Source organism: Larus michahellis, chromosome 18 (assembly GCF_964199755.1).
Source record: "Larus michahellis chromosome 18, bLarMic1.1, whole genome shotgun sequence".
NCBI lineage: Eukaryota > Metazoa > Chordata > Aves > Charadriiformes > Laridae > Larus > Larus michahellis.
This window is the reverse complement of record NC_133913.1, coordinates 4,115,426-4,137,550: the sequence shown is the minus strand read 5'-3', so window position 1 is coordinate 4,137,550 and position 22,125 is coordinate 4,115,426. Positions and strand designations below refer to the sequence as shown.

The following is a 22,125-nucleotide window of genomic DNA, read 5'->3' as shown; positions in this document are numbered from 1 at the left end:
GCGTCTCCTTACTAAAGAACGTGCGTTATTATGGTTTGTTCAGAATATTTTATGTATTAAGAACTCAGTTTTAAAGATGGCTCTCTGCTGATTAGCCCTTTAAAGTTTTGAAAAGTGTTTTGTCTTTTCAAAAGGTAATGAAAATGTAGCTTAAGCTTTGAAATGTTTTCAAAGCAAAACTGGTTCTGTCTTTCTTTGCAGGTGTGTCGGAGTGGGGCTGACACCTCGATTATCCCTACTGACAGGCCGAGAGATGGATTGTCAGCCGTTAAACTTGGGGCTGGCTATTGATGTGTGCTCCGTTTGCCGTGAACAAGCGCGCTTGTCTGCTCCTGCTGTTAGTCACTGTGGGTGACACCTAGTTACATCATGGGAACCAAAACATTGCCTTTGAAATAAGATGTTTTCTTGGAATATGGCTGAATCCTCCTTGGTGGAATGCAGCTCGGTGGCCTGGGGCTAATGCACTTGGTAACGCGGGCACAGCGTTATTGCTTCCGTGCGTTTGTGAAAGCCTTGGTGTTTCTTTTTGGGGTATAGATGTACCTTTGGGACACGGTTCCTTATTGACTCGATACGTAGAGTGATGAGGGGGAATGGCAGGTGCCTGAGAGACCCCGCGGCTCGCTCCCTTTAAGCTCGTTTTGCTGCAGCCTCAGCCCTGGTTCGAAGTTTTCCTTTCAGCTCGGGGTGAAGAGGCAGAACGTGAGTCACGCAGGGACTGCGCTTGCTCTCGGCAGCTTCGCACAAACCTCTTACGGAAGGAGCGAAATGACGAAGAGTAAAGCTCCAAGTGACCTGACCTAAATTAATCGGCGTTGCTTTGGGCAGCAGGGTTGGACCTGCTGAAGGCCGGAGGGCCCGGTGCATGTTGCTCCGTGAGCCCCGGCTCCTGAGGTGGAGGACGCACAGTCCCAAAGTACTGTACTTAAAAGACAAACAAAAAAACCTTTAGGTTAAAAAAAAAAAAAAAAAAAAAAAAAAAAGAAAAAGCCAAACCAACACGCATTTCTAAATAATCCTGTCTGTGATTCAAGCAGAGGGTAAATGAACATCTGTTCAAATAAAACATTTTTTCCGTCTTTTGCACCCTAAGTGTTTTTTACTGTTTAAAGACTGAAATGGAGCCCTGGGAAAGGATTCAGGGATTGATTTGTTCCTGTACTACCAGGAGTATTAAGGAATCTGCGGACTGAACTATGCAGCCAGTCAGTATCCCTCTGCCCTTTAAGGGAGATGCATAAATATAATTACTGGCCTGGTAATGCCTGATGTCAATTAAGAAGAAAGGATTGAGTCTGGTTGTGTAACGTATTTGACTGTTATAGCTAACCTAAATACAAGATGTAGCGATTGGAAAGACTTAATTTTCATTAATTGCTCAAGCAGCTGTGTGGCTTAACAAATGCAAGAAGAGTTAGGTATGAAGATGATGCTATTTTTATGTAAAAGCAGATCATACTAAAACTGAATGTGCACAGATTATTATTTTTTGCTTGTTACCTCCTGCTCTCCAAAACCCCAAGGAACTGAACACACGGGGTATGGTACTATGTGTAGAGTTTAGGGATAGGGTGGATCTTCTTAAACCACAGAGAAGGGATTCCTTTGTCCTTAGGAAACAAAATAAGTATATTTTGAAGTGTGCTTTTGCTTGGATAATGCAATTTGCATATAGCTTAGGTTGCCAAAACTACTCGTTTCCTATTGTGTTGTGAATCAGGTGTGTAGGACGGGTGCTTCTGGGGCCCTTTGGGTGGAAGTCCAGCAAAGTCCGGGGCACGAAGAGACTTCGGCACCTCCATGGGTGTTTATAGCGTCTGCCTGTGGCCTCCCAGAGCAGGAGCACCAGTTGCCTGCCCAAACGCCATGGACACGGATGCGGCTGGTAACGGTGGTCTCTGTCCCCTGCCTTTGAACTTGAACCACGTGTGTTGACAGAACCTTAACCCAGGTGCTGGTACTTCAGGAGGCTGCCCAGATCGCTTTGATTCTTTGTTTGTCGCTAGCTTTAAAAGCAGTAGGTAATTTGTTTACAAGGCTGTGTCTCGCACCGTCCCTGCATGTGTCCCGCAGAGTGGGCAGCGGTGGGAGGAGGCAGGTCCGTGTCTGCGGCCACAGGTGCCACGCAGGTAGCTGGTGTGGCCACGGGTGCCATGCAGGTAGCCGTGCTCACCAGGCAGCCCCGGGGGCTGCTTTGGCCATAAATGTCAATGGAGGGATTAAGTGAGGGGGGTCTTATCGCTGCAGAATTGAATTCTCCCAGGCAAGCAGTCGGACTGTGTCCGTACAGGGATGCGGTCGGATTACAGGGTTTGTTTACTGTATAAGCAGTTTAGTCCCATTAAAAGGATTGGGTTTTTCTGTTGATACTGGGAGAACAGCAACTTTATCGTTATTTGAGGCTATACTATTTGCTTGAGATTTGCCTAGCTTTTTGCCACTAACCTCCACGAGGATCGTGAAGTGGGGGAGTTTACGTTTGAAGGAGCAGAAGTGGCAGCGTGCTCAGGTATCCCAGTAAGAAGTACTTCAGTTTAGATTGTCCAGTGCTATTTAAATTCAGAAACACCATGAAATGGCTGCGGAAGAGTTTTATTTGTCAGCACCTGTGTTCAAAGCCTGCGTGAACAGATAAAAACCGTGTATATTCTAACAAGACTACGACGGCAGGGAGATGCGTGGAAAGCTCTCACTCTCCCCACTTCACACAGCCAGTTGCTGCTAGTTGGGCGCTCGCAAGCTTTTACCAAGTCTCCCCAGTTGGTTTTCCTTAAGCACGGTTTCCCATTCAGCCTGGGTCCTGATTAAATAAATATAAATAAATATAATATACCTGCAAAGCAGTATGCGTGGTGAGGGAAATGGGGGTGATGCTATGCCCGCCCGCTTTTATTCCCTCATACGGTGCATTCAGATGATCAATGTAGTGCAAGTTGGTAACGGTTTATGGTGAAATTCTTTCACTTTCCTTCGCTTTCAACTTTTGCCCGTTCCTTTTAAGTGCCAGCCTGTCCTTAACGCGCTGCGGGGCGCTGGGAGCCAGAGGAAAAGTCAGCTCCGGAGCATAAAGCACCTGGCCGTAAAATGTCTCAAAAATCATTTTAAATGCATGGGTCTGTAGTTGTCCAGAAATGCACGGGCTGGGGGGGTTTTCTCAGTGGAGGAGTTTTGGGCTTTAAGTTTTTTTTCAAAAAGATATTTCAAATGGTCTTACCTGCGGTCTGAATTTAAACATATCTCTGGAAATCAGCGTTAATGCTGGCGGTCCCATGGCGTGGTTTTGCTGGGGTTGTGGATGGAATAGATTTTGGTAAAACCCACGGTTCTCAAAGGCTCGGAGTGCTGAGCGCAAGGGCAGGGAAGTTAGACACGGGGGGGTGCAAACCCATCGTACTGTCAGTGGGATAATTAATACTCTCTAATCAGATAGGAGGTCATGTACGCGGGCATGCATATGTACACTGGCAAACGAGAAAATAATGTCTTGGACAACAGCGGTGGCGACAAGGTTGTGTTTGGAGTCAGACGTGGTGTGAGGAAGGGCTGATGGGGTATGTGAGCCTGGTTGCAATAAATTCTCAAGCAGGGTGAGCGAGATGGAGTTTTTTTACGCCAGCCGTTGGTGAGGTCAGTTGCGCTGGGCCGCAGTCAGCGCTCGTGTCGGCTTTTTGCAAAAGGGGGGGCAAAATTAGGCAGAATGCGGCAAACCGCAAGGGGCTGCAGGGTGTCGGGGGTGAAGCGTCGCAGCCTGGAAGATGAGGAGTGCGGGATGTGGAGGCTGTCGGAAAGGGGGGACTGACTTCACTCTGCCGTGCAGGGATGGAAACGTGGGGACCGTAAGTCTACTCAGCCTATACAGGGATGTATAGCGTGGAGCGTGTAGCACAAACTGCAGGGAGGAGTGGCAGGGGTGCTTCCACAGGGTGGATAATCGCTGAATTGGACTGAATGGAAGGGATCTCCTGGCAGCAGAGGAGCAGAGAGCTTCAATCAAACCCCAATGAATGAAAATACGCGGCTTCTAAGCTGCGGGGAGTCAGGCTGTGGCATGGAACGGGCCGTCCTGGATTTCAACATCGATCTTATTTTAAAACATAAATAATTATCAAACAGAAAACCAGCATTAATTGTCTATACATATACATATACATGTGCATGTGTATATATATATAAAAAATTACCACTCAGTTGTCTACAAGGAAAATGTCTTGCGTGCTCTTCATGTGCTGCTTTCCTGGGCTGGCTTCTCACTGAAGACTGCTGTGCCCTCTGGTTCCGAGAGGTTTGAAAATTGCTTCTCAGAAAACAAATATTTGTTTGCCTTTAGCTTTGCAGCCCTCCGTAGATCGGGGAAAATAAGGTACGGTGTTTCCTAATGTTTCTATTACAATGCGCAAAGCACTTGAGTTATTACGTGTTCTTTCTTTTAAGGAAGCTGGATCCGTGAAAGCCTGAAAAGAATGAGATAATCGGATGAATTTGTACCTGCTCATAAAACCAAAATACTTTGACATATGATTTGGCCATTATGTATTCAGGTTAAGTTTCCCTCCTTTTGACTTCTGCTCCATCTTTGCGGGAAACCTTTCAAGTTTATTACTGCTGGATCAAATCTTCTTTCATCTTTATGACTGAGCTGAGCTTCAATGTGCAGCAGCCGATCTGGAGGCATTTACATTTTTTTTTTTTCCTCTTGACCTTAGGGCTCCCTGTGCTAATGGGCGATAATGCCCTAGCCCAGGAGGGGCTGATGCTCTCCTGCCACCGTCTGCGGAGCTTTTTTTGGAGCTTGAGAAATAAATTGGGACAGATTCCGCCCCCCCCCCCCCCCCCTTTCTTTTTTTTTCTTCTCCACTTGTGACCTACTGCGAATTTGGAAATGGGGTACGAAGCTTGAAAAACTAGCTCTCCTTTCGTTTCGGCAAGGACAGTTTTTTTGGGCACTCCTAATTCGCTTGCTCATTTAAATCTGATAAGTCAAACGCACAAATATTCTCTTACACAGAATCTGCAGGTTATTTTAAGACAGGTCATAGTGTTAGGAAATCTTCAGAATATTTCATCTGCGTCTCCAAACAAATAGTAATCTTCTTTTTTTAAGTCTGAAAGCCACTTAAAACAACGGATGGTTTGAATTCGGCTTATAATTTCGCCTGTTCGTGTAATAGGCTGCACATCTTCCTGCGTTTTGTGCTTTTCACGCAGTTGGTCTGCGCGGCTTTTTAATAGCTGTCTGCTGGAGGGAGCGAACACGAAAACTTAGTCATAATTTATTTAATCAGCAGAACAGCTGTTTCAGTGCAAACTTTCATTAATAAACTTCAAAGTTTGTCTACATAAATAGAATAATTTTAGCACTAACAGGTTTCTCCATAGTCTTCTGTATAGCAGTCATTTTTAAAGTGTAATTATTTTACATAATGTGATGCTATGCAAAACTTGGCCTCATTAAATTACATGCTCAACAGTCTCAGTTTTTTAAATTGCCAAGCAAAACAAAGATAAGTATAAACAAATTTTTTAGCAGATAATTTACACCTCATCCAGGTAGTGGGGCAGCAGGAGGGAAACATAACAGCTAATTAAGTCGTGATAGCAAAGGCGATGAACTGAATGCAAAGTCATTGCTGAGCCTGGTCGCAGGCAAGATCGCAGACGTTTTTAGCAATATAAATCAACACACAAGGAAGATATATCCGTGCATGTGGTCTTGATTTAGTTTAAATCCTAAACTATTGATTTGGGTTATGTCGATAACATTTTTCAGGTGAAAATAGCTTGTTTTCCCGGCAGTAAATGGAGTGGTGCTGGCAAACGTGTCTGTACCTACCAAAGGGAAGCATCTTCAGGAGGTATCAGCAAAATTATTCTGGTGAAAAATTACACCCTGTAACCGGTAGAGTCATGCTGAAAAAGCTGGCTAGGCCTAGGATAAAGAAGAAAAAAATTAAAAGTTAGCCGAAAAGTAGGATGGGGTGAAATGGTCCATGTGCAGCACAGCAGGGCGAGAGGGTCCACTGGGTCTCCAGCCCGAGACTTGATCTCGCTGTCGGCCGTGGGAGAGGGTGTTCTCCGTCCGCATTTGAGGTGGTTCTTGTGGTTCCGTGTCGTGCGGTGCCCGTCCCCTGCGCAGCGTGGCGGGGGGCGCGTGGGGTCTGCGCCGGGCTGGCTGCTCGCGGGGGTCATCCTCCTGGCCCCTCCGTGCACATGAGCATATGGAGATCATTGAGGGAGAAAATGGGAACTACTGAGACTAACAAAGCTCTCGCAGAAGAAATCCTCGGATTAACACCGTTTTCTTGCCAAGTCCTGCCTGCAGCTGTGACCCCAGGTGGGGCGGAGCAGGAGGAGTTTCTGCAGCAGCCACTGAGGTGCCCGGGTGGTTTTACCCACAGAAATGCATCTCTGGTTACGGGCCGTGATCTTCTGTTATTAATGTGAATGTGAAGTCCCAGCTAACGAACATTGCTGTATGAAAGCAACAGTGTTATCAAGATGGAGGCCCACAGAGGAAAACTTGTACATTGCTGAAATGTCTCAGCACAAGAAGGACATGGAGCCGTTGGAGCGGGGCCAGAGGAGGCCCCGGAGATGCTGGGAGGGCTGGAGCCCCTCTGCTGTGGGGACAGGCTGAGAGAGCTGGGGGGGTTCAGCCTGGGGAAGAGAAGGCTCCGGGGAGACCTTGGAGCCCCTTCCAGTCCCTAAAGGGGCTCCAGGAAAGCTGGGGAGGGACTCTGGATCAGGGAGGGGAGCCATGGGACGAGGGGGAAGGGTTTTAAACTGGAAGAGGGGAGATTGAGATGAGATCTCGGGAAGAAAATTTTCCCTCTGAGGGTGGTGAGCCCTTGGCCCAGGTTGCCCAGAGAAGCTGTGGCTGCCCCATCCCTGGAGGGGTTCAAGGCCAGGTTGGCCGGGGCTTGGAGCAACCTGGGCTGGTGGGAGGTGTCCCTGCCCAGGGCAGGGGGTGGCACTGGCTGGGCTTTGAGGTCCCTTCCAACTCGAACCATTCCGTGATTCTATGAAACACTGTTGAATGTGCCTCAGAGGACCCACCCGTCCCCAGCTGTTCTGGCACTGGTTGTTAGATCATAATTTCACCTGAAGGACTCCAGCATGTCTGCTAGTCTCTCTGTAGAAGCGTGGTGCTGTTCTCCGGAGTTTTCTGTACGTGGGCTGTGCTCAGTTATTGGGGTGGCGGGTGCTGCTTGCTTTTCTCCGGGACGGGAGGAGCAAATGCAGTGAAACGCCCCGTGGCTGCTGGGTCTGGGCTGTCCCGTGCTGTCTCTTGACTCTAAGCCTTGTTTCTCATGTGAAAGATCAGCCCGTGTTCTGGAAGTTTGACGGTTCTTTGCTGTGTTGCGCATACTCTGATTAAGTAAATTTCCTTATAACCTTTCCACAGAAGAAGTTTGTTCGTGATCCGTTATCCCTGTTGCCGGCTGGAGTGCCACCCCAGCTGTGGGGTTTCTCGCTCCTCCTGTCTTCTCCTTGCGAAGTTTCCTGGCGCTGCGAGGTTTTAGCCAACCTCTGACACGGGTTCTGGGTTGGAATTTTGTACCATCTGCTGTCGTCAGATGCTTGTGTGCGTGGCGGTAAGATGCAGGCAGAGCATGTGAAAACAAAGCATCAGACTGTTTCTACTGATTTTTTTAATAATTTTTTTTTTTTAACAAGAAAAATGGCAGGGTTTTTGCCATAAGGCGATTACTTTTTGCTTTGATTTTAAAACAATTTGCATTTAGGCTCTTGGTTATTTACAATGTAAGTAACTTCTTAATTGTTTTTGATTACATTTTCTATCTGTAAGAATTTTTATTTGTAGTTTTTTATCTTCTCTCTAATTGAGAAAGGATTTTTTGTTGTTGTTGTACACACTAACAGCATTACATGATCAGGGCAAACCTTGGCTGCCGGGTTGGTTATTGATCTGTGCTCCATGACTTGCATTTCTTTGAGGAGTGGGTTTCGTACTTCACAAAACGCTCTTTCAAGCGGATAGCTTGCATAGCAGAATTTGCTGGAATATTGACGCAAGGGAAGTTCTTTGTTTCTAAAATTGTTTTCTTTCACTCTAGCAGCTCCTTGCCCTTGTCCGTGAATATTTCATCCTCCTTTAGAAACGATGGAGGAAAAGGGAGCGTATTCTTACCTTCTAGGATGTGAGCAATCCACAACATCTTTTTAATTGGCAAAAAATGTTTGTAAGCCATCATGTGTAATGTGCTCGTACTAGATTGATTGTACCTCCTGCTTGATAAATCAAAAAAAAAAATTACTATAAAGAGCTTCTGTAATTGTGTTAGAGAGATTTATGTCTGGGCTCTGCAGAGCAGTTTATGATAGTGCCTGTGACTCAGCAGCGCTTGCTTGGGCTGGTGCTGCAGCGCCGGCGCGACCTGGCAGCCCTTGGCATGGGCAAACTCCTTCCCGACAGCCGGAGCTGACGTAGGAACGCTGGGCAATTCCCCCGCTTCCTTTTCCAGGCCCTTCTGTATCGTTCCGAACTAAATCCAGCGTCGTGCAACACTTGAGACGGGCCGTTCGTGGTGGTGCAGGGATTGCAGTGGCACTTTAGGCGGTGCAGTGTTGGAAAGTGCCATCCAAAATTAATCCAGGGATATCTAGAAATAGTGGAATGGGTAGGAAATCTGGCACCCGATACGAAGTGGCACTATGTCTCTGTGTATTGCTTTTCCTTTCGCATATTTCTTGAATACTTAATTTCTTTAAGAACCTGTCCGTTTATTTATAAATGTGTATATGTGTGTGTGCGTGTGTATACATTACTACTGCTGCTTGAGTAGTATCTGGAAAATAATTTCAGAAATAATTACTCATTCTTCTAACTAAGTAGAACTGTTAACCTCTTTTTATATTTTACTGTATAATTGCCTTAAGTAGGAGCCTGAGTGGTATTTATGATCAAAGGCCATAAATTGTGACTGAGAAGCTTCTTCTGTCGCAATGTAGAGCCACAGGAGCCGTAAGAAAGATGATTCCTGAGAGCGTTTGGGTTGCGTTATTCCCACTTTATTGTTTAGGCATAATTTCTAAAATTTAGTTATTTGCATTCTGGGAGGTAACAGACTGGAAGAAGGATTTTGGTTGCTTTTGGTGGAAATACCTTTGATAAAAAGTTGTAATGTGCTTCTAAAACCAGCAGTGGTGCATTCACTGGAATGGCATGGAAGAATGAATTCAGCGGCAGTATGGGAGTGCGGAATGCAACCAGAGCTGATGATGGAACGTAATACTCGGTGTTACATCTGTTTGAGAAAACAATCAAATGCTGAGAAATGCAAGGTTTTCAGATGGGATTTTCTGTTTTCTTTTCCCTTATTTTTCCTTAGTTATCGTACTGTAATTTCGCTGGCACATTCAGGCTCGAACAGCAGGGACATCTTTACCTAGATCAGGTTGCTCAGAGCCTCATCCAGCCTGGCCTTGGTAGCTATGGAATAATGGAAGGTGTAGGAGGCGCACTTTGGTCCTGGCAGCTCTAAGTATAAAATACAATGTGCTAGAAATACAAGAAAAAAATGTTTTGAGTTCTAAACCAAGGTTAACTTAAACCTTTGCAAGTACTTGAAATATTTCGCTTGGAATTTTGGTAGGTGGTGCTTGTGCTATCCCAGGGAGGCTGGGCATCCACCGAGCAAAGCATCTTGGAGGCAACAGCGGGAGCCGGCTTTGTCGTGGAAAGCATTCCCATTCCTGTTTCCATTCCCATTCCATGCCTGTGCCCGTGCGGGCGTGGGTTTGCTTTGCCCGTGCCGTTACTGCCTCCTGGCTCCGAGTGCCGGGCACATACGGGGAGCCTCGCTGCTCTCATGGCGTCGGCGCTCTGGGTAGTTCCCAGGGACAGGGCTTGCGTGGCATTTGGATCCCCATGGCTTCAGCCAAGGCCAAAACCATATTTTCAACATGTAGTTGTGGGTTTGGGTGATTTCAGGGCTTGCTGAGTGCTCACAGAGCCTGCCTGTCATCAGAATAACCTATTTGGAGCTTCAGTCACTTGTACCGATTTCTCAACTAATTTTAGGACAGATGACCACTAAGCCATTCTAAAAATGCTTCTTGAACTTCTAATTAGAGGAACACGCACAAATGCAAAGACAAAATTTGCCCTACAAAAATAGGTAACTCTTGTTGTAGCTATCAAGAAAAGCGTATGTTGTATATAGTGTTAATTGTTGTTAGTTAATTACATTTTAACATATTCAGTCAATTGGAATAATTAGTATATCTGTCATGCTTTTTATTTGAAGCTGAGAAGGCTTGTGGTTGCTAAAGGTCCCAGACAGCCTTATTAGAATATACAAGTGTTTTATAATTTGCAGATGGAGAGCAAAAGCATGTTGAGTCAGTGTTGACAAGGAGGGAATTGGGAAGTCAGTCACCGCGGATCCTCCTTCGCTCCCATCCCCTTCCCTCGGCGCCACCCACGCGTGCGCTGCCCGCCAGGCACCGAAAGCTCTCACGGACAGAGCAAAGGGGCTTCCCACCTGGTAATGAGTTCTAAAAAATGAACGCCTGTACTGTCTGTAGAGCTGGTCTTTGATTGGCTTTTGAAATATTCAATATTCTGGCTATTTTTACATTTTCCTACCTCTTCCCCCCCATAACACATTCATGGATTACATAAACTAGAGCAGGGCAGGTTTAGATCAGCCATTAGGAAGAAGTTCTTTCCACTGAGGGTGGTGAGACACTGGCCCAGGTTGCCCAGAGAGGGGGTGGAGGCCCCATCCCTGGAGACATTCAAGGCCAGGCTGGATGAGGCTCTGAGCGACCTGATCTAGTTGAAGATGTCCCTGCTCACTGCAGGGGGTTGGACTAGATGGCCTTTAGAGGTCCCTTCCAACCCAACACGTTCTGCGATTCTGTCTATTCAGATTGGAAGGTGTAACAGTACACAATTTGTTCTGCTCATGTGCGCTACCATCAGATTCAATTCTGTGTTAATTCAGTTTCATAGAATGGTTTGGAAGGGACCTTTAAAGGCCACCCAGTGCCCCCCTGCCCTGGGCAGGGACACCTCCCACCAGCCCAGGTTGCTCCAAGCCCCATCCAACCTGGCCTTGAACCCCTCCAGGGATGGGGCAGCCACAGCTTCTCTGGGCAACCTCTTAAGTTTGAAAGTAAGACCTCCTTATCCCAAAATACAGGAGACTACATCTTACAATGGTTAGAATATTTTGTTCCGTTGCGAGAGAGGAAACAATTTGTGCTTTAACATAAATGAAAACATGATTGTTTTCATATCTTTCTGTTTAAGTTCTAGCTCTAGATTATGCCTCATAGGAGTTGCTGGGTTACCGAATAAGGATAACTGAAGCTGTTTCCCTGCCGTGGAAGCTACTCTGGGCATTGTGTCGGAGGCACATTTATGATGAGTTGGTTGGAGAAAGCCTGAGGCACGGTTGGGCAGAGTGGGAGAGCGCTCGCCTGTGCGTTGGAGCAGCTGGTGAGGTCCATGGGAGGTGGCGAGGCTTGGGAGAAAGGGTGCTGCGGGCAGGGCGAGAGCAGGGCGCCGGGAGGGGGTGCTTTCTGCTCCCCCCGGCAGTTGTGAAGATGGATTTCCATTTCACCCTGGTTGAAATAGCGTGGGGGTAGTCCCAGCAGTAAGTGAGAAGCTGTACCTTGGAAATGGTCCCATCTCTCTTCTCTCGGGGCTTCAGTAGGGTTGACATAGTGTCCGCCTGTTAATTACTCCAGAGTGACTTCTCCAACTGGCTGGCTTTTCCCAAACACCTAATTATGGGCATTTTTAATGAAGTTTCTTGTAAGATAAAGCTCGGTCACTCCAAGCTACAGGTTCTAGTTAGATCACAGATACCCTGCCGTGGATCAAACTGCCTATGGGGTCAGCAGTAGGAGCAGCGAGGAACGGGGCACGAGTGCTGACGTCTTGGTTGAAACAGTTTCTCTCCGTAGCAGTTTCCCAGGTTGAGTTGTCTGGGCTGCAGATGTTGGAAGTTTGGATTCCAAGGTGTGTTCCTCAGGTCGGAGTTACATTTTTGTCGTATGATATAATGCAGATTTGCTAATGAAGAGCCTGTCATTTGTCAAAGAGAAATGCTTGGGAAAGACCCCCTGGGCTCTGAGAAATTGCTGAGGCGGTGGCGCGGTTTGCTTTTGAGAAACAAAAACGCAAGGGAAAGGAGGTCCAGGTTAACAGTCTGGGGAGGCAACCCGCCTCACTTACCTGTTAACCTCACTTATCTTCTGTGCGTCATGGTTTGGTAACAAAGCGTCTTCATCGACTTGTCAGAACAATTACAAAAGCTAGAACTGAGATGCAAAATGATGCAGTGGTAACATCTTTGTAGGTGGTGCTCTGAGTGAGGTATCAGGTCCTCTGATTTTGATAGCTAAACTGATAATGTCTTACCATTGACTGTGTTTTCCATCTCGTGTATAAGCATAAATTTTAAATTTCTTCCAAAACAATTATCAAAGTGCTGTTTTGAGTATTCGCTCACAAATTCTGACACAAACATTTTCTATTGTCAATATCGCGTCCAATTATCAAACCTGTTTATTGTCTTGTAAAACAGATAATGCTGACATTTAATCCCATCTCAGTGAAGTTCTTTCTGATGCCGGTGGTTTGATCAGCTTTCTCCAGGCCATCCGTCACGGTTCCTCAGGCTTTATTGGGTGGGTGGATAAAATTCCATCTCTTGTATCGCATTTGTGTTCCCTTACAATGACTTCTGAAGAAGCGAGTGCGTCTTGTTCTGTTGGAAGTTGTAACCGTGGCTCTTTTATCTGCTCATCCTGGGTGATTCTCTATTGCCCCCATAGGAGCTTGGAACATCATTTCTGAAAAATAATTATAAGTTGATGCACGTAGATTGCTGCAAATTAGTACCTTTCTGATTCAGTGACAGTAAACATTACATTCAGCTGATTACTTCCTACGCTGCCCCATTAACTTTTATGTAGTTTCCAAAAAGACCAGCTTTACATTTATTTAAATGATTAAAATAGCGAACAAGTGAGGCTACTTCTATCCCTTTTAGTAACTACATTGAAAGGTTGGTCATCAAAACAGTTTTGGGGGAGTACTGAAAATTTGAAGAGTAAATCTAAACAAAGTTACTGAGCGAAAAGGCGGGGAGCTTAGCTGGGTTATTTGGCTGAAGTTTTAGAAGCGCCGATGCGATTTAACCCAAATGTCACCGACAGTGAATGGAACGCAAGGAGTCCGACAAAGCACACAAAGAGTCTGAAAAAGTCCAACTCTTTTGAAAAATTACTTTGCTAATCTAATTTTATATTGAGTTTGCATCCTGTCGTTTTTCTTTGTCCTGTTTTTAAATGAATATATATATATTTTTAAGGGGAACTATTACAGTCTACATTTGGTCCGTTTAGGGATGCCTGCATTAGAGGAACAGAGTTATAGTGAATTTTAAGTTTTATTCTACCTAAAAGATGATGGATCTTTCAGACTTTTTAAAATAAAAAGGTTATGGATGAAAATAAAAAAAAAGTCACCGAAACTTTCAATGTGAAAATTCCTGCTTCCAATGGACATTTTTAAACAACTAATCTTGAGGTTCTGAATTGAGTAGGGGTAGATTGACTTGTGCGTGGTCTTTTGTGTTCACCCTGCTATTCAGAGTCCCCGTACGGCTGCTTTTGCCCTTTCTCACAGCTGTTGGGACAAATTAAGGCATGATGTTTTCTCTACAGATGGCTTTCTGCTCTCGAGATTGTTCCTTAATGAGCTTGGATGCGATGCAGGTACTGAGGGTGGCTGGCCTTTGTTTATAAATTTAGATAATGTACTTATTAGTGTCATTTTAAAGTGCACAGAGTATAAAGCGTGCACATCTTTTTATAGTTATGGATAAAATCTGTAATGTAATTTCATGAGCTTTAATGGAGTAACCCAGCCAGTGTGCCTGCTCCCGGCCTGGTCGGCAGGTGTGTTAACAGCCGTGCTGGGTTCTGCGCCCCATCGTGCCCCGTTACAGCCACCGCTCCAGAAACGATTTGTTCATAATGTTGAACATTTATGATATTCAGGGTTATTTTCAAACCACGGACTCGTACCTTATGGCAGTACTGACTCCTCGTTTGCTTTACTGCTCGTATGGCCGGTGGGACTATATTTAACGTGTAACGAGGGAAACCGCCTTATCTGTATGAAACCTGCGTTCATTTTCCGCTTTAGCTAAAGTATTTCAAAACACAGCCTGGCGTTTCCATAAGTACTAGCGTTTTGTTTGTAAAAAAGGAAGAAAGTCTTTTGATGACCCATGGATTAACAATTACCAAATGGAATATTATATTTATGAAGACATTTCTGGGACTTCCATCTCCCGTTGCTTTGCGTTATAAACGGTACAAAGCTGAAAAGCTTTTAATGTTTTGGGTTTGTGTGTGTGTGGTTTTTTATTTATTTATTTTTAATTGGGGCAGTGGTGTGATTGAGGTGGGCTTTTAGTTTTCTGACACTTTTAAATTTCACTGCTCAGCTTACCTCTGCAAAATACCTGCTTTTGGTGTGTTCTCTCGGCCACTGAATGAAGATCTGTTCATTGGGGGGGTGTAAAAGTCTGGGGGTTTGCAGTAGTTTATATAATGTTGTCTTTAACATCCATTGCAGAAAAATAATTCTGCGCAGAAATAGTATGTGTTGTAAGTCTTTTATGACTTGTGTGAGTTATCAAAGTTGTGCATACGGGATTTGACATGTAGGAAAGCGGTTGGTGAGCTCTTTTTTAATGATACGGTGATTAATAACCCAGGTCTGTCCTGTAGTGCCATCAGTATGAATCTTCCACCCCCCACACCCCGGCACTCCCACGGGGGAGTTGTTTTGGTGAGGTGGGTGCTTTATTCTGTTAGTAAATGAATACAGCTCTTAACGATTTTTTTATCAGAATAATACTAATTTTTATAATAATACTAATTTTAGCACAATAATAATTTTTGTATTTGTTTTCTGCAGCAGAAGACCCCCCTCGCAAACTAAATAATCAGGGAGAGTTTTTGATTAAAATGACTCTTTTAAGTCCCAGACTGTGTCTGCTCTCCCTTCTTGCTCCGTGGGGCTCCTGTTTGCCCCTTCCTGGGCTCCGCTCCCCCCGGGGTGGCCGCTGGCACATGCCATTGCTCAGCCTGGCCGGTCCCTGGGGACCGCTGAGAGCTCTGCTCCGTCCTCCGCCCATCCCGAGCTCCCTCGCCGCACACGTGGATCCGGCGTGCTCTCACCCCCTGCGGCACTCTGATTTTTATTTATTTTATATTTCCCCCCCCCCGCCCCGTGTGTCTTGTGTTTCGGGAGCAGGATGGCAGTCGGGAGCCACGCTGCCGTGTGCGGGGATGCCGGGCTGGGCTGGGATCACATCGGTTCCTAACCGCTGCGCTGCCTTTGTGTGAGTCTTCTCTCTTTTCCAAATAGGATTTCGATAACGGTGCAGGTTTAAAAATACTGATTGACAAGGCGTTGTAGCGGAGCGCGCTGTCAGAGCCGCGGCACAGCTGATGCAGTCAGCCCTTGCAGCAGACTTCCCAGCATGCGTAAAGCAGGCTGACCCACCCTCGTGTTTTTTCCGCGTTAAAAATTGCTTTGTCAGATAAAAGAACTGGGAAGGCGTTGAGTCACGTTGTGTGTTTTAGACCCTGCTTTAGTTAAATTGGGGAACGGGAATATCGGGCTGCTGGTTCTTGATTGTTATTGAAAAACGTGTTGTCTTTGCCGTTACCGCGAGCACCTGGCAGCGAGGGGCTGAGATTTGCTGCCGGCGGATGGTGGGGCTGCGGCTGCGTCTCGCGGCTCCTTGCAGACCGGGCTCGCTCTCGCCGCCGCACAGGGCTTTCCGCAGCGGATTCATTCGGTAGGATTGCCGAAACCCTCGGGATTTTCTTTTTCCTTCGGGAGCGGTCCATTCAAGGAATACGGTTGTTCGGTGTGGTGGAGAGGATTTGGTGTGTCATTGGTTTTCAACGGAGAACTGGTAGAATAAAGAGGGAGCAGACAAGCGGGCGAGGGGGGACGGGAAGCGGGCGGTTCTCAGCCCCATTTATAGCAGGAGAGACTGCTTTCCTGAAGCTGCTGCTAAACATGATTGTGCTGAGATTAGTTAATCCCTGTGTAACTGAGAGAAAGAATTAACAGCTATGACTGTTTGCTCTATGCTTGCCACCCAGTCGCCCGCTCGGACGGCTCTCTTTGGATTTCTGACCCCTGTTTGGGGGATGTTAGCTGCTGATGAGACAGCATCTTTCCGAAATTAAAATAATGCGTAGATCTTAATGGACTTTCTTAACACTGAGATATTTAAAAAGAAAACAATCACCAAAGTTTTCCTCCCTCTCATTGCTAGATACAAGAGAATACGGATCCCTGAGCCAGTACGTTACTGTGTCATTCACTTCCCTTTTGGCGTTTGCAAAAAATAACTATTTTCTGTTTCTGGTGGCAACTTCTGTAGAAGGTCCTTAACCAGGTTTATCTCGGTCTGTTCTGATCTTTATTTTAAATTAACACAGATAGCTGTTTTCTAGCAATGATTTCACAACCCATTTGCTTTCGGTGACCTCTTTTGGATGTTGCATCTGAGGCTTTGTCAATAACTCTGGTGTTGCACCGTGTTGACAATCGTTACAGCAACTGAGTTGATTGCGCTTGCATGAGTGATACTGTGTGCAGACTGTTGTCCAAAGAGGAGGTCATGCCTATAAATAATAGGTATTGCGAAAGGAAATGCTAGCACCTGAAGTCATGCCTAAATACAATAACTTACAGTACTGTTGGAATGACGGAGTCCTGATAAGCACACGGGGGTGAACGCTTTCAAGACTGTAAACTCGAGCACTTGGAAGTTTAAAAAACGTGGGAATTAATGTTCCCTTAGCAACAGTAATTTGCCCCTTTTTTACATGTATATTAAGATAACTCTTTAATTATGTATGGTATTGTTCCCTAGTAACCTTGCTCCTCCACTGCGGGGAATGGTGTGTGCTCAAAATTTTGATTTGTAGCAAAGAGAGGAAAAAAATTAAACACTTCAGTCGTTCAACTCTTAACTGCAGGCAGTTCCTTATCTTCCTGCAGTGCTCTGCCTGTTCACCACACATCTGTAATTCTGCAGGTACCAGCCTTCCCCACTACCTGGCATTGGTTTGTTTGTATTTTTTTTTAAATATTTTTATTGCAAGTATTCATCATTTCACAATTCCGGGCTGTGAGGGAGAAGGTGCCCGCTCAGCCCTGGAGCTGCCTGCGGGAGGCTCCGTGTTTTCTGCTGCCTGTATTGGAATGTGTGGGGTGGATGGAGGGGTTGGTGGGCCGTGGGGCAGAGGATGAAGGGCTTCCTGGACCAGCCCCTCGCTCGCCGGCCCATGTTACCTTCATACAGCAAACCTGGGGGTTGGTTGATACACATGGGGTCTGCAGGGACTCGTGCTTCTGCACAGCTTTAGCATAGAATGGTTCGAGTTGGAAGGGACCTCAAAGCCCACCCAGGGCCACCCCCTGCCCTGGGCAGGGACACCTCCCACCAGCCCAGGTTGCTCCAAGCCCCGTCCAACCTGGCCTTGAACCCCTCCAGGGATGGGGCAGCCACAGCTTCTCTGGGCAACCTTTACACTGTTCCCATTTGTTCCCAAAATACTCTTCGTTAAAAGCCACTGAACAGCTTTGCGTTGGGTTCTGCTGGGTTTCACCCAAGCTACAGCCTTCGCTGCAGCAGCAATGGGGGAGCACAATCTCACGCCGACCAAAGGCGTAATAGATGCTGAGTCAGCAGATTGCTTGCTTCCTTCCCCACCTGCCTCAGTTGAGTTGGGAAAATCATTTACCGTGATATTTCTCTCCCCATTACTGTATTGTGTAACTTACAAGTGACCCGAGAGCTCCATACCAGAGCCTGGCTCCTGTGCAGCAGGTCCCGATCTCAAACCCAGTGGCTTTGGAAGGAGTTGTCACCGTTGGCATCCCGGGGGGAGCAGGGCCCTGGCTCTGCCCAGCGTCCGCCAAACGTGTGCTCTTGGCGCAGGAGGGATGGGTTTGTGACATCCAAACAACTGTGCGGGAGAGATCCTGCCCTTCCAAGTCATCCTAAACAGCTTAATTCCTACCTAGGCATGAAGTACTCCAGCAGTTGTGCCGCTGGTGGGTTGCTGTTGTATCTCCTTAAGCTCCCATCGTGCCTTTTATAAATTTACTGCACTTAGAAAATACCTGTTCCGCTTCAGTAGGGAAGCTGACTTCCAAGAGACCCAAACATACTCATTTGGGGCTAAAAGCTAACAGTTTGGTTTTTTTTTTTCTTTTAAAATAAAGAACATGCTTGTCTCTTTAGATTTATTCCATTGTAGAGAAATCCAAGTAGGATTTAGGTTCCCGCTAAAGCTGTTGGGTAAAAGCTTTCTGTCTTCCGAACAGCAGCTTGCGTTTCCTCCCTGCCAACAGTGGTGTCACGGAAATCCCGTGTTGCTCCTGTAAATGGGAGACCCAAGTTTTTGGAGGAGCTGCAGACCAGCTGCGGTGAAATGCGGGTCGATGCTTTGGTGCTCTGGTTTCCCTGGGGCACCTCCTGTCCTAAAAGCAGGAGCCGCTCTCTCCTGTTCTGGGGCTCCGGTCCCACAGCGGTGGTGGCAGTTCCTGCTGCTGAGAGAGAGAGAAGGAGGTGCCCAGAGAATGAGGTTTTATCTTTCACTCATTTTCTGAATGCGGGGGGTGGGGGAGAGGTGCTGGCTCGAGTTGGGCTGAAACAAGCAGGTGGGTGAGCAGGGAGGACCTTCGGAGCCCCGCAGGAGACGGGGCTGGGGCCGAACTAAAGCAAACCCACGCTGGGGGCGCGAGGGCAACCCAGGTTTTATTTAAAAGAGCCCAGTTATGTGAAAGCAAAAAAAAATAATAATGGAGTGAGCACGGGTTCCTACTTGGTCTGTTCCTTCGTCTCCAGAATTCATCCCACCCAGCGGCACTGGAGAGGTCGGGCAGCCCTTACTCTGCTATTAGGTTTTAAGCCCAATTTAGTCCTTAAAGTCCTTTATTAGTTTGTTTTTTTTTTTTTTTTCTCCTAACTTTCGAAACTCTTCCATCTCTGTCAGGCATGTACTAGAGTACTATGTAGCTCTTTGAGATGAATAAGGCCATTTTAAAGTTAATTTGGAACATCTGTGTATGGTAGTGAAAGTGTATTATTAACATAATGAAATATTAGCTGCCTTTGGTGTTCAGAAGTATTTAACGGAAATGAGAGCTAAGCTGTTGTCTAAATCTCATTGCAGAGCACTGTGCAAAGAGTTACTCTATGAATTCAAGAAAAACTTACAAACCAGTTTCATGTCACCAAACGTGCCGTTGTTTTACCATAGCTTTAAAACCAAAAATTGCATTTTTGCAAGATTTGGAAGTTTTATTTCAGAGCTTTTTTTAAAAATGTAACCCGACTGTGCCGCCTCTTCCCGTCCCTGGGCACCTCCTGGGTTACCCTCGCGGCAGGATGGGGCCGTTGGTCCATCTCTCCAGGTCACCGGCCCTTTGCATGTGTGACCCCCCGTGAGGTCGCGTCCTCCCGCATCTCCCCCACCAAACCCAGTCCAGTCCAGCCTCTCGCCAGCTCTGTACTGGGGGAAGGTTTGCCAGGACCCGCCTGTGGATTTACTGGGCTGGGCCGACCTGGCATCGCTCACAACTATGCAAAAAAACGTATATTGAGCTTGTCTTTTGATGACGATTATGTGGCTTTTGATAAATACAGGGTTTTACTCCTGATTTTAATCTGTGACTTTCCTTTTGTAACCCTAGCCTTTTGAAACTTTCAGTCCTTGTAATTATCGCTTATTGTGTATTTATGTTTGGAACTCAAAGGTTTTTTTGTTTTCTTCATAACTTGGAGGTTGTCGGTGTGGGCTTGTAGCGGAGTGCCCTTTAGCAATGATGATGCTATCTGTATGCAAAGCAGCGTTCAAAACCAGCAGTGTGTATTGCAAGGAAAAATACAGAGATAACGATCTATTAATCCTCCATTAGATTAATGCTCTTCCACGCCAGCCGAACTGTAGGAAGACTCGGTGTAACTAACCCCAAGAGGGCATCTCCGGGCTAATGAAGGCTCCTCCAATAAGTCAAAATTTCAGTTGTGTTTGCAATGCCACATCCTTCCTGCAACCAGCACAGAAAATGAGGAGGGAAAATGTCGTGGTCGGTGGCCTCCTCGACACCTGGCCGTTGCGATGGCTTCTCGGGCATGAGCAGCTGATATCGAATATCAGCTGCTTGCCCTGGTGGCCAAGAAGGCCAGTGGCATCCTGGGGGGCATCAAGAAGAGCGTGGCCAGCAGGTGGAGGGGGGTTCGTCCTCCCCCTCTGCTCTGCCCTTGGGAGGCCACGGCTGGAGCACTGGGGCCAGTGCTGGGCTCCCAGGTTCCAGAAGGACAGGGAAGTGCTGGAGAGGGGACAGCAAAGGGCCACCGAGATGCTGAGGGGACTGGAACACCTCTCTGATGGAGAAAGGCTGAGGGATTTGGGTCTCTTCAGTCTGGAAAAAAGACGGCTGAGGGGGGATCTTATCAACGCTGATAAATACTGAAAGGGGGGTGTCAGGAGGATGGGACCAGGCTCTTCTCAGTGGTGCCCGGGGACAGGACAAGGGGTAACGGGCACAAACTTGCCCCTGGGAAGTTCCATCTCAACAGGAGGAGGAACTTCTTTGCTGTGAGGGTGGCAGAGCCCTGGCACAGGCTGCCCAGAGAGGTGGGGGAGTCTCCGTCTCTGGAGACATTCCAACCCCGCCTGGCCGCGTTCCTGTGCCACCTGCTCTGGGTGACCCTGCTCTGGCCGGGGGTTGGAGGGGATGATCTCCAGAGGGCCCTTCCAGCCCTGGCCAGGCTGGGATTCTGGGATTCTGTGAAATATGGGGTTTTTAGCTTGCTTTTGCTGGCTTTGGGATGCTGACCTTTATGTGCAGCTCTTGTATGAGCAGGGAAAAATGCAAAGGTGACAGAAAACTATATTGCTGGCCCCATTCAAGGTGCCTGAACGTCCCTTCAGGGAAACTGGGGGCTGGAAGCGTTTTGCCAAGGGAAGAGGAAACAAAAATCCTCTCCATAGCCTGGGCTGTGGTCAGGCTTTTTTGGGGGTGTCGGGAGACTTAAATTTTCGGTCAGTTTATCAGTTCTGCTGTTGTGCTCCGATACACAACTTGCCTTTCAAGCCAGAGTAACAGATGCAACTCGCGGGTAATATGGGTCGATAAAGTTGAATTATTTTATGGCATAATAGGCCCGCCCAAGAAATAACTTCAGCAGAGTGCAGCGGCTTTTAGTATAATCAAAGAGTTTAAGTGCTAAAATCAGCTATGGAGTTTTTAAACAGCTATTCAAGAATTCAATTATTTCAAAACTATTTTTTAAAGATGATAAAAGCCTCCCCTCCCCCTGCCGTAAGGTGTAATAACCCCTGAAATACATCCTGCCTTTGAAATGCCCGTTTGTGCTTTTTCACAAGCCGCGTAGGTAGAGTTCTTTGTGCTCCCAGCTTGCACGAACCCTGTGTGCTCGAGCATTGTATCGATGCGCGCATCTATTGTTTCTAATCTGGTCAGTTGATCAATGAAGACCAGCATGTAATTAATTGTATAATATTGTACACAATGTCCTACTCCACACTTACCCAGATGGAGCTGTTATTTGTTAACTATAGCTGCTTTCCTAAACAGTTTCAAGAGGATATAATGAGAGCGGTTTTGTTCTTCCCAGCCTTCCCGTTTTTTAGCTGACAAATAATTTTAAAGGGGAACAATTTCAAAGAGCATTCTTTTTTTTTTTTGTGTGTTGTTTTTTTTTTTTTGTTTAGCCTGGACCTTTTTCATCTTAATATTTTTGATATCCTGATATAACGGTGCGAAGTGAAGGGACTAATGGAATTTGGTTACTATTTCATTCAAGTATCTGTGGGGTCAGTAGGAGAAATTAAAAGCCTACTTTATATCCTGCGGACCTCCCAGATTTCATGGGCAGTGAGCTGGGGAGAAACTGGAAGGCTCAGCAGAGGAGGCAGCCAGCGGTTTGCCCCCGTTTCAGGCTGCAGGAGGGACCTTTTGTTCCGCTGCTCCACGAGATAGGTGATGGGACTCAAGGAAAAGTTGCG

At 46.6% G+C, this 22,125-nt stretch overlaps 1 protein-coding gene across 11 annotated transcripts in view; it reads left to right on the top strand.

The window, feature by feature from the left end:
• The window catches only part of TANC2 (tetratricopeptide repeat, ankyrin repeat and coiled-coil containing 2), a 256,859-nt gene that overhangs the window by 71,301 nt on the left and 163,433 nt on the right, over positions 1–22,125 (top strand). The window contains exon 1 of one of the 11 annotated variants that reach the window (XM_074562511.1): positions 15,780–15,860. The exons of the other annotated variants lie outside the window; for them this stretch is intronic. The gene's annotated coding sequence lies outside the window, so the exon portion shown is untranslated. Of the gene's footprint in view, positions 1–15,779; positions 15,861–22,125 lie in introns of those variants that run through there. 11 annotated transcript variants of the gene reach the window in all.